This window comes from Mus caroli, unplaced genomic scaffold (assembly GCF_978045245.1).
Source record: "Mus caroli unplaced genomic scaffold, Mus_caroli_1 scaffold_9, whole genome shotgun sequence".
Taxonomy (NCBI): domain Eukaryota; kingdom Metazoa; phylum Chordata; class Mammalia; order Rodentia; family Muridae; genus Mus; species Mus caroli.
Genome location: NW_028227264.1, coordinates 82,789,979 through 82,806,438, shown reverse-complemented (window position 1 = coordinate 82,806,438; position 16,460 = coordinate 82,789,979). Strand labels below are relative to the sequence as shown.

The following is a 16,460-nucleotide window of genomic DNA, read 5'->3' as shown; positions in this document are numbered from 1 at the left end:
ATGTGGAGAAAGAGGAACACTCCTCCATTGTTGGTGGGATTGCAAGCTTGTACAACCACTCTGGAAATCAGTCTAGTGGTTCCTTAGAAAATTGGACATAGAACTACCGCAGGATCCAGCAATACCTCTCCTGGGCATATATCCAGAAGATGTCCCAATCGGTAAGAAGGACACATGCTCCACTATATTCATAGCAGCCTTATTTATAATAGCCAGAAGCTGGAAAGAACCTAGATGCCCCTCAACAGAGTAATGGATACAGAAATTATGGTACATTTACACAATGGAGTACTACTCAGCTATTAAAAAGAATTTTATGAAATTCCTAGCCAAATGGATGGACCTGGAAGGCATCATCTTGAGTGAGGTAACACAATCACAAAAGAACTCACACAATATGTATTCACTGATAAGTGGATATTAGCCCAAAACTTAGGATACCCAAGATATAAGATACAATTTGCTAAATGCATGAAACTCAAGAAGAATGAAGACCAAAGTGTGGACACTATGCCCCTTCTTAGAATTGGGAACAAAACACCCATGGAAGGAGTTACAGAGACAAAGTTTGGAGCTGTGATGAAAGGATGGACCATCTAGAGACTGCCATATCCAGGGATCCATCCCATAATCAGCTTCCAAACGCTGACACCATTGCATACACTAGCAAGATTTTGCTGAAAGGACCCAAATATAGCTGTCTCTTGTGGGACTATGCCGGGGCCTAGCAAACACAGAAGTGGATGCTCACAGTCAGCTATTGGATGGATCACAGGGCTCCCAATGGAGAAGCTAGAGAAAGTACCCAAGGAGCTAAAGGGATCTGCAACCCTATAGGGGGAACAACATGATGAACTAACCAGTACCCCGGAGCTCTTGTCTCTAGCTGCATATGTATCGAAAGATGGCCTAGTCGGCCATCACTGGAAAGAGAGGCCCATTGGACTTGCAAACTTTATATGCCCCAATACAGGGGAATGCCAGGGCCAAAAGAATGGGAATGGGTGGGTAGCGAAGTGGGGGGGGGAGTATGGGGGACTTTTGGGATAGCATTGGAAATGTAATTGAGGAAAATACTTAAAAAGAATATAGCTGAACCTAAGATAGAGCTGACTTTGTCTCTGTTGTTCTATAGCCTAGTTTCTGCCAGTCTTTATGCATGCATTCCTGTTTTTTGTAAAGTGTCATTAAGCATCCAGTAACCTCAATGTACCTTGGCTGATTTGTCACCTAACTTATTTTCTTTTGTATTATAAATCTGATGCTGGCTTTGAAAAATTACATTCAGATCAACACTCCCTGTGTTCACATCTGTTTGTCACCCCGCCAACTCCTTGCCAACCTGGGTACTGGTACCGATTCTCCTGTGGGTTGAGCGGCCGACTGAGGCCAGTCCGTGGAAGTTCCCCAGGTTTATTCCATGACCAATCAGTTTGCTGATTGTATCATCAAGCAAATAGATGTTTCAGTTCCACTTTTTGGAATCAATTCTCAATCTATACTTACTCCCCTCACGATGGCCAATTTTACCTGGCTACAAAGAAAGAAGAGCATGTTGCCTTGGCCCTCTAAGGCTTTCTGGGTGACAATGATTGACATTTTGATCCCCACAGATGGGTGAGCTTGTTTTCCAGGTTGGAGTAGATGCCTCCCAGACACTTCTTCTCTAAGCCTGATCCTAATTCTCCCATGGTCATTACTGATGGTGGGTGCCTGGGATACTCAGAGGTTCTCTATTCTCCCTTTGGGGAAAATGACAAATCTGGACCCATTAGTTCTGAGGTATATAAGACAGAGGGGCTGTAAACTCCAAAATAAATCCAAGACCACTCAGTCCCTTCCCCCTCTGAAGGGACTTTGCAAACCATACTATTAGGCCAAGTGCAGAGCCAGATAAGGAAGCTGGCTGACTAAATAATGCTGAGAAAAACCATAAGGGCAGGCAGTGTGAGGGACTAGGCCAAAGGTAGTCATCCTATGCAAACCAACCAATGCCTGAAAGGGTTACTTGCTACACCAATTAGAATAAGCCTTGTTGCCTAAATCTACCCCTTACAAGGTATAAAAAGTGTGTTGTTTGTCTGGGGTCTCTCCTCTTGCCTGCATGCTGAGGGGGTTCCCCAACGCATTGAATAAAACAAAACAAAACAAAAACAAAAACAAACAAAAAAACCTCTTGTGGTTTGCAGAGATGTCAGTCTCTGTGGGTTTTTTGAGTGAGGGTCTTTTGGCAGACTCCAACATTTGGTGCATTAGCCAGGAAAATCCTCCTCAAGACCCAGATGCTGGGCATCAGAGTACTGCTCCAGCAAGGTAAAGTGGGATTCCTGTCTGTTTTTGTCTGTCTTGTTCACTTGTGTGTCCTCCACTAGACCGCCTTCTGATTCTGTTTTGCTTTAGGTTTGTCTGACAGTTGCCAGAGCAGTGGGCAGATGTGCTAGAACACTGCAGCAACAGGAGGTTCAGAGGAAGCTCTGTTCTCCTGCTGGGAGAAAGTCCCTTGGAGGGTCTAACTCCATCTGGGCAGGGGAAGTAATCGTCCCCGGCCATCCGATTCAGTTTTTAGTTTATATTTTGTGCCGGTCGCCTGGAGGATGGTTTCTGTGTGTGTCTTGTGTGTCTCTGTGTTCCAACTAGGACTGATGACTGTTTTGAGAATCATGAGACAGACACTACCCACCCCTCTGGGCCTGCCCTTTTCTCCCATCCACAGGTCCCCTACCGGTTTGTAGTTATATATGCCCTCCAGAAAAAAAGCCTGAAAATCCTGTCAGACTCTGATGCTGACCTCTTCCTTTCAGATTCTCCATGGCTGCCCTGCCCCCCACTCTTCAACTCCAGAGAGCAGCTGGTGGTGTTCAGGCGCTGCTGCCGTCCATGTCCCGCCTGTGGAACCGGAGCTGAGAGAGTTCTGACATGTCCGTCCAGTGTGCCCCAGGCAGCAGGCTCCCATTCCTCCTCGGGTGGCCCCACCCCTGTTCCCATCTCCCTCGTGCTCACCTCTGGGCTGCGCCACGTGCAACCTCTGTGGGCTGCCAATGCTAGCCGGCCGCAAGGCCCTGCCACGCTGCCCAATGAGGTGCAGATCCTCTTTGTCTGCAGGCAGAGCGGTCTTCACCAGAGACCACTGGCATGCGGGTTTGATCCTAAGTCCCTTTGATTCTGGAGACAACACATCCCTCACTTGGGTGTGTTACTTAGGCCTATTTACCAAGTGACTCGGAAAGCTGCTAGCTTTGTGTGGGGCCTGGAACAGGAGGCGGCCATTCAACAGGTCCAGGCTGCTGTGCAGGCTGCTCTACCACTTGGACCATATGACCCAGCAGACCCGATGGTACTTGAGGTGTCTGTGGCTGATAGAGATGCTGTTTGGAGCCTCTGGCAGGCCCCTGTAGGTGAATCACAGAAAAGACCTTTGGGATTTTGGAGCAAAGCTCTACCATCATCTGCAGACAACTATTCTCCCTTTGAAAAACAGCTCTTGGCCTGCTATTGGGCCTTAGTGGAAACTGAACGTTTGACAATAGGACACCAAGTTACCATGCAACCTGAATTACCCATTATGAGCTGGGTACTATCAGACCCTGCAAGTCATAAAGTGGGACGCGCACAGCAGCAGTCTATTATCAAATGGAAGAGGTATATACGTGATCGGGCCAGAGCAGGTCCTGAAGGCACAAGCAAGTTACATGAAGAAGTTGCTCAAATGCCTATGGTTTCTACTCCTGTTACAATGCCATCTGCTGCCAAGCATGCACCTATAGCCTCATGGGGTGTTCCCTATGATCGACTGACCGAAGAGGAGAAGACTAGGGCCTGGTTTACTGATGGCTCTGCACGTTATGCAGGCACCACCCAGAAGTGGACAGCTGCAGCATTACAACCCCTTTCTGGGACAACTCTGAAAGACACAGGTGAAGGGAAATCTTCACAGTGGGCAGAACTTCGGGCAGTACACATGGTATTACAGTTTGTTTGCAAGAAGAAATGGCCAGATGTACGATTATTCACTGACTCATGGGCTGTAGCCAATGGATTGGCTGGATGGATGGTCAGGGACTTGGAAAGATCACAATTGAAAAATTGGTGAAAAAGACATCTGGGGAAGAAGTATGTGGATAGATCTCTCCAAATGGGCAAAGGATGTGAAGATATTTGTGTCCCATGTAAATGCTCACCAAAAGGTGACTTCAGCCGAGGAGGAGTTCAATAATCAAGTGGATAAGATGACCCGTTCTGTGGACAGTCAGCCTCTCTCCCCAGCCATCCCTGTCATTGCTCAATGGGCACATGAACAAAGTGGCCATGGTGGTCAAGATGGAGGTTATGCTTGGGCTCAGCAACACGGGCTTCCACTCACCAAGGCTGACCTGGCTACAGCTGCTGCTGATTGCCAGATCTGCCAACAGCAGAAACCAACACTGAGCCCCAGATATGGCACCATTCCTCGAGGTGACCAGCCAGCACCTGATGGCAGGTTGACTACATTGGACCACTTCCTTCATGGAAAGGACAGCGTTTTGTTCTTACTGGAGTAGATTCTTATTCTGGTTATGGATTTGCCTTTCCTGCACATAATGCCTCTGCTAAAAACACCATCCACAGACTTACAGAATGCCTTATCTATCGTCATGGTATTCCACACAGTATTGCTTCTGACCAAGGAACTCATTTCACAGCCAGAGAAGTACGACAGTGGGCCCACGATCATGGAATTCACTGGTCTTACCACGTTCCCCATCATCCTGAAGCAGCTAGCCTGATATTAAGATGGAATGGCCTTTTGAAGACGCAGTTACAGCGCCAATTAGGTGGTAACAGCTTGGAAGGCTGGGGTAGAGTTCTTCAGAAGGCAGTATATGCTTTGAATCAGCGCTCAATATATGGTACAGTTTCACCCATAGCCAGGATTCATGGGTCCAGGAATCAAGGGGTGGAAAAGGGAATAGTTCCACTTACTATCACTCCTAGTGACCCTCTAGGAAAATTTTTGCTTCCTGTCCCCATAACTCTAGGTTCTGCTGGCTTAGAAGTTTTAGCTCCAGAGTGGGGCATTCCTGTGACAACCTGACTATGTTTTGGGGAGGACTGTGGAAGGACTTTGGAACTTTGGGCTTGAAGATCCATTCGTTGTTAAGAGCTCTGTCAGATGTTGTGTAGGAGCTTAGAAGATAATGTTGAGAACAGTGCAGAAGATGGAGGTCTGGCTTGTGAAATTTCAGAAGGAAAATTAAAAGACTCTTTTCAGGGCCATTGCTGTTTTGATTGTGAAGATTCTGTAGTTCTGGTTAGCTGGGGCTGAAGAATCAGTTGTGATTAACAAGATACCAGAACTGCTAAAGCAAAAACTTTGCATTGCTGGGACTATTGATGCTGGTTAGCTGGAGCTAAGAAATTAGCGGTGATTAAGAAGATACCAGCATCGTTGAGGTGACATCTTCTGGGAAGTGTTTTCTGAAAGCACAAAGAGGCTGTGTTCCAGAAATAGCCAAGATTGTACTCCTGCTGCAGCAGAACTTGGTAATGTGTAAGGGTCACCCAGGCGGTACTGGTTTTGAAGGCATGAAGGGGTCACACAGAGCAGCTGAGGCTCGGCACTGTGAGAGGCCATGGAAGGCCATTGGTGAAGGTGCAGCCTCAGTTACAATTGACGGCCCAGGACTGAAGGGGTCATGCAGTGTTTTGGAGATGCCAGTACCATGAGATGACCACCAAGAGCAGCAGCAGCAGTGGAGTACAGGCATCTGGAGCCTAGAGGACGACGCGTGTGCTACAAAGGGCATGGCTGGAGAAGTGACCCAAGCCCTTGGAGGAGCCCAGAAGATAGTGAGTTGGATCCCAGACATTGGACGGTTGGAGATTGATTTTTGCTTTTGATTGTGACTGTGCCCTAATATTTTCCCTCTTGAAGGAAGAAACTATTTTAGTGGAGCCCACAGTTAAGAGACTTTTAATTGTAAAAAGACTTTGGATTTTTAAAAGAGATGGATATTTTAAAGAGATTGAAAATATAAGAATATGTAAAGACTGTGGGATGTTTAAAGTTATTTAGACCTTGGGGATGAATAAGAATGTAAGGGTTGAGGCTTACTAGTGATGTGTTTGTGTGTCAAGTTGACAAGGGGTCAATTGTACTGGCTAGTTTTGTGTCAACTTGACACAGCTGGACTTATCACAGAGAAAGGAGCTTCAGTTGAGGAAATGCCTCCATGATACAACATTTTCTCAATTAGTGATCAAGGGGGAAAGGCCCCTTGTGGGTGGGACCATCTCTGGGCTGGTAGTCTTGGTTCTATAAGAGAGCAGGTTGAGCAAGCCAGGGGAAGCAAGCCAGTAAAGAACATCCCTCCATGGCCTCTGCATCAGCTCCTGCTTTCTGACCTGTTTGAGTTCCAGTCCTGACTTCCTTTGGTGATGAACAGCAATGTGGAAGAGTAAGCTGAATAAACCCTTTCCTCCCCAACTTGCTTCTTGGTCATGTTTGTGCAGGAATAGAAACCCTGACTAAGACAGAGCACCACACCCCTTAAGATAGCAGCTCACGTGGGACAATTGCCAGCAATTGTTGCAGGTTCTTTTCACCACAGATTTCACCACAGAGGAAAGGCATAGAATTCTCTTAGAGGCTAGGAAGAATGTCCCAGGCGCAGATGGGAGGCCCTCTCAGCTGCCTACTGACATGGAAGCTGGGTTGATGGAAAGTAGGGAGCAACTGAAAGTCTATTGCCAGGCTCTAATGGTGGGTCTTCACCAATCTGACCAAGGGAAAAGGAAGTTACAGAAATTTGGAGGATTCTTTTCACCACATGATTCTCAAAACAGTCATCAGTAAGTCTCAAAACAGTCATCGGTAAGAGTTGTGGGTTGCTGAGAAAGTATGGAGGAGAGAAAAAGAAACGAAGGAAAGGCAGGAAGGATAGTGCTGCTAAGAAGTGAGATAAGAAGTGAAGGAAGAGAAAGAAAGAGGATGAGGAAGACAGATGTGTACAGATAGAGTTCTGGAAAGAAGAAAGTTTAAACCCATAGAGAATCTGGGCAAGGATATCTCAAGGGTAAAGAAGAGCAAAGCTTCAGCAGACTCAGAAATGGATGACAGTGGCAAATGGAGAGATTAACAGTGAGGAGAGGTAGAAACAGAGATGAAGGGGATTAGAGAAGGATCTGAGATAGAGAAAGGAAAAAGGAAGGGTTGCTATATAGAAATAGGAAGCATGATGGGCAGAAGGACAAAGCACAAGTGGTGAGAAGACACACGGACAAGCTAGCAAAGACAGAGACCAGAGTCAGAACCAGAGATATGCAGTGAGACAGAAAGATAAACCAGGGCAGAAGTGAACTATGGGGGGGGGATGGGTGACAGGATGGGGACGTGATAATTGGATAACATCCAAAGGAAGCAAAGACAAGGAGGAGAAACAAAGGGATGGAGAGTGAGAACATTGTATGAGATCTCCATTACAGTCAGGAAAACAGGAGCAAAGAGAGATAAATAACAAAGACTGGAACCTAGCAAGGTGGCACATGATGCTTGGGAATGAGAAGCAGAAGGAACAGGAAGCCAGGGAATTAAAAAGGGATTAAGAGACAAGAGAGAAACTTGCATAAAGTACTGGACACAGTAGTCAGGGAAACCAGAGAGCTTAGAAAGACAGTGCTGGGCACCCCCAGAGAGCCTTTGGCTAAAGATCACTGTGCTTACTGTAAAGGAAAAGGGCACTGAGCAAGAGACTGCCCCAAGAAGAAGGACCCCCTCGTGACCAAACCCTTCCACCTGTTCTAGAGTAAAGGGATAGCAAAAGTGGTGCTAACACAGATGCTGGGTCCTTGGAAGAGGCCAGTCGTCTCTGTGGTCTTTGTGATTTAGTGTCTTTTGGTGAACTCTAACAGGGTCAGCACAATTTAAGGAGCCCTTTGCTGTCTTAATGGGGTTGGATTCCATCCCTGGTATGATTAACTTGTTTTCTGATACTTTATATGTGGCTAACTTATTGCCCAGTTTGCCTGAAGCCCATATTAGGCTAGATTCCAATCCTATATCCCCCTTGACGATGCAAGCACCTACCCTTCTTGCACAAAGACAAAAAAAAAAAAAAAAAGCCCATTCATATTCAACACCTCAGAGGTCACCAAAATCTCACAGGCTTCTTGTTGAAGGGAAACAGCCTGGCTGACCAGGTGGCATCTGGACTCCAATATCACACTGTCTTAGAGGCCACCCGCTTTCACCTCTTGATCCATACTAACTGGAGGCCCCTCCCTCATAGGTTCCCTCATATCAGACAAAGATCTTAAAAAGATTGTCCGCACATACAAGTCCTACTAACCTTTCCTACAGGTGCCTCGGTAAGTCACATGCTCCAATGCTTTGCTATTCTTGGATTGCCTGATCAGATAAAAACTGATAATGGCCTCTGCTTTATAAGTGAAGCCTTTTTAGGGTTTTTAGGGATGTGGAAAATGATCTTTAAAAAATACAGTCAGAAAGAAGCTCTTTGTTCTCTATAGCCAGCAAAAAGCCTTTTTGTTTCTATACTTTACAACCAGAGATGCGATAAGGGTAAAAGATCCAGCCAGGCACTTGCCTGGCTTCCTGTGCCGAGGACACGGAGATAAAAATTCAGAAAGAACTCACTCCCCAATCCTGCTGCCTTGGAAATTTCACCAAGGACACCCAAAACGGAACTCCTCCTCCCAGCTCCTCCCAGCTCCTCCCAGCTCCTCCCAACTCCTCCCAACTCCTCCCAACTCCTCCCAACTCCTCCCAACTCCTCCCCTAGCTGTTAAAATCCCCCTAATGTCACCGCTCAGGGTCGAAATCCCCTGCCCTGCACGGTGAAAGGAGTTCGTCCTCAGCTAGCTGATAAAACCTCTTGCAGTTTGCATCAGGTGTGATTTTCTCTCAAGTCATTGGGGTGCTGGGCAGCTCATCCCGAGACTTGAGCAGAGGCCCAACTTCAGGGGTCTTACATAACAAAGTCCTTAAGACTCAATTACAAAAACAAAAGGGGGAGTTGCTACCCTCACATGATCAACTGAAAAAGGCACTATTTACCATAAGTATTTTAAATTTTTCTAAAGATCCACAACTGTCCCCATTTCAAAAACATTGGTCTTCACTGGTTTCCTACAGTTCCATTTGGGTCAGGTGGAGAGACCCACTGACCAGAGCTGGGAGAGGACCAGACCCACTCTTAACAACCAGAAGATGGTTTGACCCTGTGTTCCCCCCAAATGAAAAAAGACCAATCTGGATACCAGCCAGAGACATAAAATACTTTGCCCCAACAGGGGGATGATGATGATAATCACTCCAGGGATTCCCTAGACCTGAGAGCCCTCTTCCTGCTTCCTCCACAGATTTGTCAAGAAAAAAGAATGAAGATTCCCCTGTTGATGACAATGCTGAAGATCCTCCAAAAGATTGATGGGGGATGCAACCTGCTTCCCCCTCCTCCTCCTAATAGTGGGGCCGTGTGTGCTTAACAAACTCACATAATTTGTTCAACACCACCTAGAGGCAGTAAGACTCCTTCAGGTTGAAAGGCATTACCATAGGCTCATGTCCTGAGAACCAAGGTCAACATATGACTGGCCCTCAGAATATGAGCGACCCTCCCCAGTTTCTCCACTTAACCAATGACGGGTAAGATCTCAGACATGCTGAGATAACCTGAGACAGGTCACGGAGTAACCCCCTTGAGCCAGAGAGACACATGGTATCCAGAAACAGGTAAGATCCCCAGGCAGGGGGCAAACTAAGACAGAAGCCATGTGACCTGCTCATAAAAAGAAAATAGAGGGAAGATGCTGGGCCTTATTTAGCCAGATACTGAGGCCTAGTGAGGAAGCCTGAGCCTTTGCTCGAGTTTAGAGACCTATCTTGTTCACTTCTGTACTGGAGTGACTCAGCACGACCTGTTTAAGCCTGCCTCTGCCAAAAGACCGATACAATAAAATGAGTTCCAGCTTCAGCCCTGAAGTGGCTGGGTTCTCTCCTCTCAGCCTAGACCTGCTGGCACAGAGCCGGCAACTCAGCTTCCAGGAAATGTCTGTGTTTACAGGGTCTCTGGAGGACACCTCACCACAGATGCCTCACAGAGTTCTCCCACTTACCCCTGGAGATTAAGCCCCAGTCTCCTTGGCTCACAGCCTATTCTATTCTATAGCCTTCTCTGACACAAATAAGTCAAGGAATGGGGTCCTAACTCCAAGACTAAACACATGTCCTTCCAAATCCAGTGTCAGTAAAGCTTGGGGAATCGTTGAAAATACTCGACGGGAGCCCTCTGCCTCAGGAGAAGGGAGTGCCATCTTGGTTCCAGGACTCCGCTGAACTTAGGAACTTAGTCTGCACAGGTGAGAGTGTGCACCACAGAGGCAGACAGCTTCTGGGACAGGCGGGAGCCACAGAGCCGCTGAGGCAGCACCCTTTTGGGGCCACAGACATCCGGCACCCTCCCACCTGGAGGACATTAGTCCCGCCCTGCACAGGAGCCCTCTGCCTCAGGAGAAGGGAGCACCATCTTGGATCCGGGACTCCGACGAACTTAGGAACTTAGTCTGCACAGGTGAGAGTGTGCACCACAGAAGCTGACAGCTTCTGTGACCTGCCAAAGCAACACAGCATCTGGGAATGGTCCTGTTTTGGGCCTTCTTCTTCGGCCAGGAGGAGGTCCAAACACCAGATATCTGTGCACCTTCCCTGTAAGAGGAGAGCTTGTCAGCAGAGAGTGCTCTAACCACTGAAACTCAGAGGAGAGAGCCTGTCTCCCAGGTCTGCTGATAGACGGTAATCAGAATCACCAGAAGAACAATTTCTAAACAGAGACAACTATAACATCTCCAGAGATTACCAGATGGCGAAAGGTAACCATAAGAATCTTACTAACAGAAACCAAGACCACTCACCATCAGAACCCAGCACTCCCACTTCGCCCAGTCCAGGGCACCCGAACACACCTGAAAAGCTAGACCTGGATTTAAAAGCATATCTCATGATGATGGTAGAGGACATCAAGAAGGACTTTAATAACTCACTTAAAGAAATACAGGAGAACACTGCTAAACAAGTAGAAGACATTAAAGAGGAAGCACAAAAATCCCTTAAAGAATTGCAGGAAAACACAACCAAACAGGTGATGGAATTGAATAAAACCATCCAAGACCTAAAAAGGGAAGTAGACACAATAAAGAAAACCCAAAGTGAGGCAACGCTGGAGATAGAAACCCTAGGAAAGAAATCTGGAACCATAGATGCATCGAGCATCAGCAACAGAATACAAGAGATGGAAGAGAGAATCTCAGGTGCAGAAGATTCCATAGAGAACATCGGCACAACAATCAAAGAAAATGGAAAATGCAAAAAGATCCTAACTCAAAACATCCAGGAAATCCAGGACACAATGAGGAGACCAAACCTACGGATAATAGGAGTGGATGAGAATGAAGATTTTCAACTCAAACGACCAGCAAACATCTTCAACAAAATTATAGAAGAAAACTTCCCAAATCTAAAGAAAGAGATGCCCATGAACATACAAGAAGCCTACAGAACTCCAAATAGACTGGACCAGAAAAGAAATTCCTCCTGACACATAATAATCAGAACAAATGCACTAAATATAGAATACTAAAAGCAGTAAGAGAAAAAGGCCAAGTAACATATAAAGGCAAGCCTATCAGAATTACACCAGATTTTTCACCAGAGACTATGAAAGCCAGAAGATCCTGGACAGATGTTATACAGACACTAAAAGAACACAAATTCCAGCCCAGGCTACTATACCCAGCCAAACTCTCAATTAACATAGATGGAGAAACCAAAGTATTCCACGACAAAACCAAATTCACACATTATCTCTCCACGAATCCAGCCCTTCAAAGGATAATAACAGAAAAAACCAATACAAGGACGGGAAGCAAGCCCTAGAAAAAACAAGAAGGTAATCCCTCAACAAACCTAAAAGAAGACAGCCACAAGAACAGAATGCCAACTTTAACAACAAAAATAACAGGAAGCAACAATTACTTTTCCTTAATATCTCTTAATATCAATGGACTCAACTCCCCAATAAAAAGACATAGACTAACAAACTGGCTACACAAACAAGACCCAACATTTTGCTGCTTACAGGAAACTCATCTCAGAGAAATAGACACTACCTCAGAATGAAAGGCTGGAAAACAATTTTCCAAGCAAATGGTATGAAGAAACAAGCTGGAGTAGCCATTCTAATATCTGGTAAGATTGACTTCCAACCCAAAGTCATCAAAAAAGACAGGGAGGGGCACTTCATACTCAAAGGTAAAATCCTCCAAGAGGAACTATCAATTCTGAATATCTATGCTCCAAATACAAAGGCAGCCACATTCATTAAAGAAACTTTAGTAAATCTCAAAGCACACATTGCACCTCATACAATAATAGTGGGAGACTTCAACACACCACTTTCACCAATGGACAGATCATGGAAACAGAAACTAAACAGGGACACAGTGAAACTAACAGAAGTTATGAATCAAATGGATCTGGCCGATATTACAGAACATTCTATCCTAAAACAAAAGGATATACCTTCTTCTCAGCACCTCATGGTACCTTCTCCAAAATTGACCACATAATTGGTCACAAAACAGGCCTCAACAGATACAAAAATATTGAAATTGTCCCATGCATCCTATCAGATCACCATGGACTAAGGCTGATCTTCAATAACAAAATAAATAATAGAAAGCCAACATTCACGTGGAAAATGAACAACACGCTTCTCAATGATACCTCGGTCAAGGAAGGAATAAAGAAAGAAATTAAGGACTTTTTAGAGTTCAATGAAAATGAAGCCACAACATACCCAAACTTATGGGACGCAATGAAAGCATTTCTAAGAGGAAAACTCATAGCTCTGAGTGCCTCCAAAAAGAAACTAGAGAGAGCACACATTAGCAGCTTGACAACACACCTAAAAGCACTAGAACAAAAGGAAGCAAATTCACCCAAGGGGAGTAGACGGCAGGAAATAATCAAACTCGGGGGCGAAATCAACCAAGTGGAAACAAGAAGAACTATTCAAAGAATAAACCAATCAAGGAGCTGGTTCTTTGAGAAAATCAACAAGATAGATAAACCCTTAGCCAGACTCACTAGAGGGCACGGGGAAAGCATTCTAATTAACAAAATCAGAAATGAAAAAGGAGACATAACAACAGATCCTGAAGACATCCAAAATACCATCAGATCCTTCTACAAAAAGCTATACTCAACAAAACTGGAGAACCTGGATGAAATGGAGACGTTTCTAGACAGATACCAGGTACCAAAGTTGAATCAAGATCAGGTTAATGATCTAAACAGCCCTATATCCCCCAAAGAAATAGAAGCAGTCATTAAGATTTTCCCAACCAAAAAAAGCCCAGGACCAGATGGGTTTAGTGCAGAGTTCTATCAGACCTTCAAAGAAGATCTAATCCCAGTTCTTCACAAACTATTCCATAAATTAGAAACAGAGGTACTCTACCCAACTCATTCTATGAAGCCACAATTACTCTGATACTAAACCACAAAAAGACCCAACAAAGATAGAAAACTTCAGACCAATATCCCTTATGAATATTGATGCAAAAATTCTCAAAGTTCTTGCTAACCGAATCCAAGAACACATCAAAACAATCATCCATCCTGACCAAGTAGGTTTCATCCCAGGGATGCAGGGATGGTTCAATATACGGAAATCCATCAACGTAATCCAGTATAAAAACAAACTCAAAGACAAAAACCACATGACCATCTCGTTACATGCGGAAAAAGCATTTGACAAGATCCAACACCCATTCATGATAAAAGTCTTGGAAAGATCAGGAATTCAAGGCCCATACCTAAACATGATAAAAACAATCTACAGCAAACCAGTAGCCAACATCAAAGTAAATGGTGAGAAGCTTGAAGCAATCCCTCTAAAATCAGGGACTAGACAAGGCTGTCCACTTTCTCCATACCTATTCAACATCGTACTTGAAGTCCTAGCCAGAGCAATTCGACAACAAAAGGAGATCAAAGGGATACAAATTGGAAAAGATGAAGTCAAAATATCACTTTTTGCAGATGATATGATAGTATATATAAGTGACCCTAAAAATTCCACCAGAGAACTCCTAAACCTGATAAACAGCTTCGGTGAAGTAGCTGGATATAAAATTAACTCAAACAAATCAACGGCCTTTCTCTACACAAAGAATAAACAGGCTGAAAAAGAAATTAGGGAAACAACACCCTTCTCAATAGTCACAAATAATATAAAATATCTTGGCGTGACTCTAACTAAGGAAGTGAAAGATCTGTATAATAAAAACTTCAAGTCTCTGAAGAAAGAAATTATAGAAGATCTCAGAAGATGGAAAGATCTCCCATGCTCATGGATTGGCAGGATCAACATTGTAAAAATGGCTATCTTGCCAAAAGCAATCTACAGATTCAATGCAATCCCCATCAAAATTCCAACTCAATTCTTCAACGAATTAGAAAGTGCAATCTGCAAATTCATCTGGAATAACAAAAAACCTAGGATAGCAAAAATTCTTCTCAAGGATAAAAGAACCTCTGGTGGAATCACCATGCTGGACCTAAAGCTTTACTACAGAGCAATTGTGATAAAAACTGCGTGGTACTGGTATAGTGACTGACAAGTAGACCAATGGAATAGAATTGAAGACCCAGAAATGAACCCACACAACTATAATCACTTGATCTTTGACAAGGGAGCTAAAACCATCCAGTGGAAGAAAGACAGCATTTTCAACAAATGGTGCTGGCACAACTGGTTGTTATCATGTAGAAGAATACTAATTGATCCATTCCTATCTCCTTGTACTAAGGTCAAGTCTAAGTGGATCAAGGAACTTCACATAAAACCTGAGACACTGAAACTTATAGAGGAGAAAGTGGGGAAAAGCCTTGAAGATATGGGCACAGGGGAAAAATTCTTGAATAGAACAGCAATGGCTTGTGCTGTAAGATCGAGAATTGACAAGTGGGACCTCATGAAACTGCAAAGCTTCTGCAAGGCAAAAGACACCATCAATAAGACAAAAAAACCACCAACAGATTGGGAAAGGATATTTACCTATCCTAAATCAGATAAGGGACTAATATCCAATATATATATATATAAAGAACTCAAGAAGGTGGACTCCAGAAAATCAAATAACCCCATTAAAAAATGGGGCTCAGAACTGAACAAAGAATTGTCACCTGAGGAATACCGAATGGCTGAGAAGCACCTGAAAAAATGTTCAACATCCTTAATCATTAGGGAAATGCAAATCAAAACAACCCTGAGATTCCACCTCACACCAGTCAGAATGGCTAAAATCAAAAATTCAGTGACAGCAGATGCTGGCGAGGATATGGAGAAAGAGGAACACTCCTCCATTGTTGGTGGGATTGCAAGCTTGTACAACCACTCTGGAAATCAGTCTGGCAGTTCCTCAGAAAATTGGACATAGTACTACCGGAGGATCCAGCAATACCTCTCCTGGGCATATATCCAGAAGATGTCCCAACCGGTAAGGATACATGCTCCACTATGTTCATAGCAGCCTTATTTATAATAGCCAGAAGCTGGAAAGAACCCAGATGCCCCTCAACAGAGTAATGGATACAGAAATTATGGTACATTTGCACAATGGAGTACTACTCAGCTATTAAAAAGAATGAATTTATGAAATTCCTAACCAAATGGATGGACCTGGAGGGCATCATCTTGAGTGAGGTAACACAATCACAAAGGAACTCACACAATATGTATTCACTGATAAGTGGATATTAGCCCAAAACTTAGGATACCCAAGATATAAGATACAATTTGCTAAATGCATGAAACTCAAGAAGAATGAAGACCAAAGTGTGGACACTATGCCCCTTCTTAGAATTGGGAACAAAACACCCATGGAAGGAGTTACAGAGACAAAGTTTGGAGCTGTGATGAAAGGATGGACCATCTAGAGACTGCCATATCCAGGGATCCATCCCATAATCAGCTTCCAAACGCTGACACCATTGCATACACTAGCAAGATTTTGCTGAAAGGACCCAAATATAGCTGTCTCTTGTGGGACTATGCCGGGGCCTAGCAAACACAGAAGTGGATGCTCACAGTCAGCTATTGGATGGATCACAGGGCTCCCAATGGAGAAGCTAGAGAAAGTACCCAAGGAGCTAAAGGGATCTGCAACCCTATAGGGGGAACAACATGATGAACTAACCAGTACCCCGGAGCTCTTGTCTCTAGCTGCATATGTATCGAAAGATGGCCTAGTCGGCCATCACTGGAAAGAGAGGCCCATTGGACTTGCAAACTTTATATGCCCCAATACAGGGGAATGCCAGGGCCAAAAGAATGGGAATGGGTGGGTAGGGAAGTGGGCGGGGGTATGGGGGACTTTTGGGATAGCATTGGAAATGTAAC

At 44.6% G+C, this 16,460-nt stretch overlaps 1 pseudogene; it reads left to right on the top strand.

Moving 5' to 3' along the window:
- Nucleotides 1-3,160, top strand: part of LOC147002702 (igE-binding protein-like) — a 43,598-nt pseudogene extending 40,438 nt beyond the window's left edge.
- Nucleotides 3,161-16,460: the final 13,300 nt, after the last annotated feature.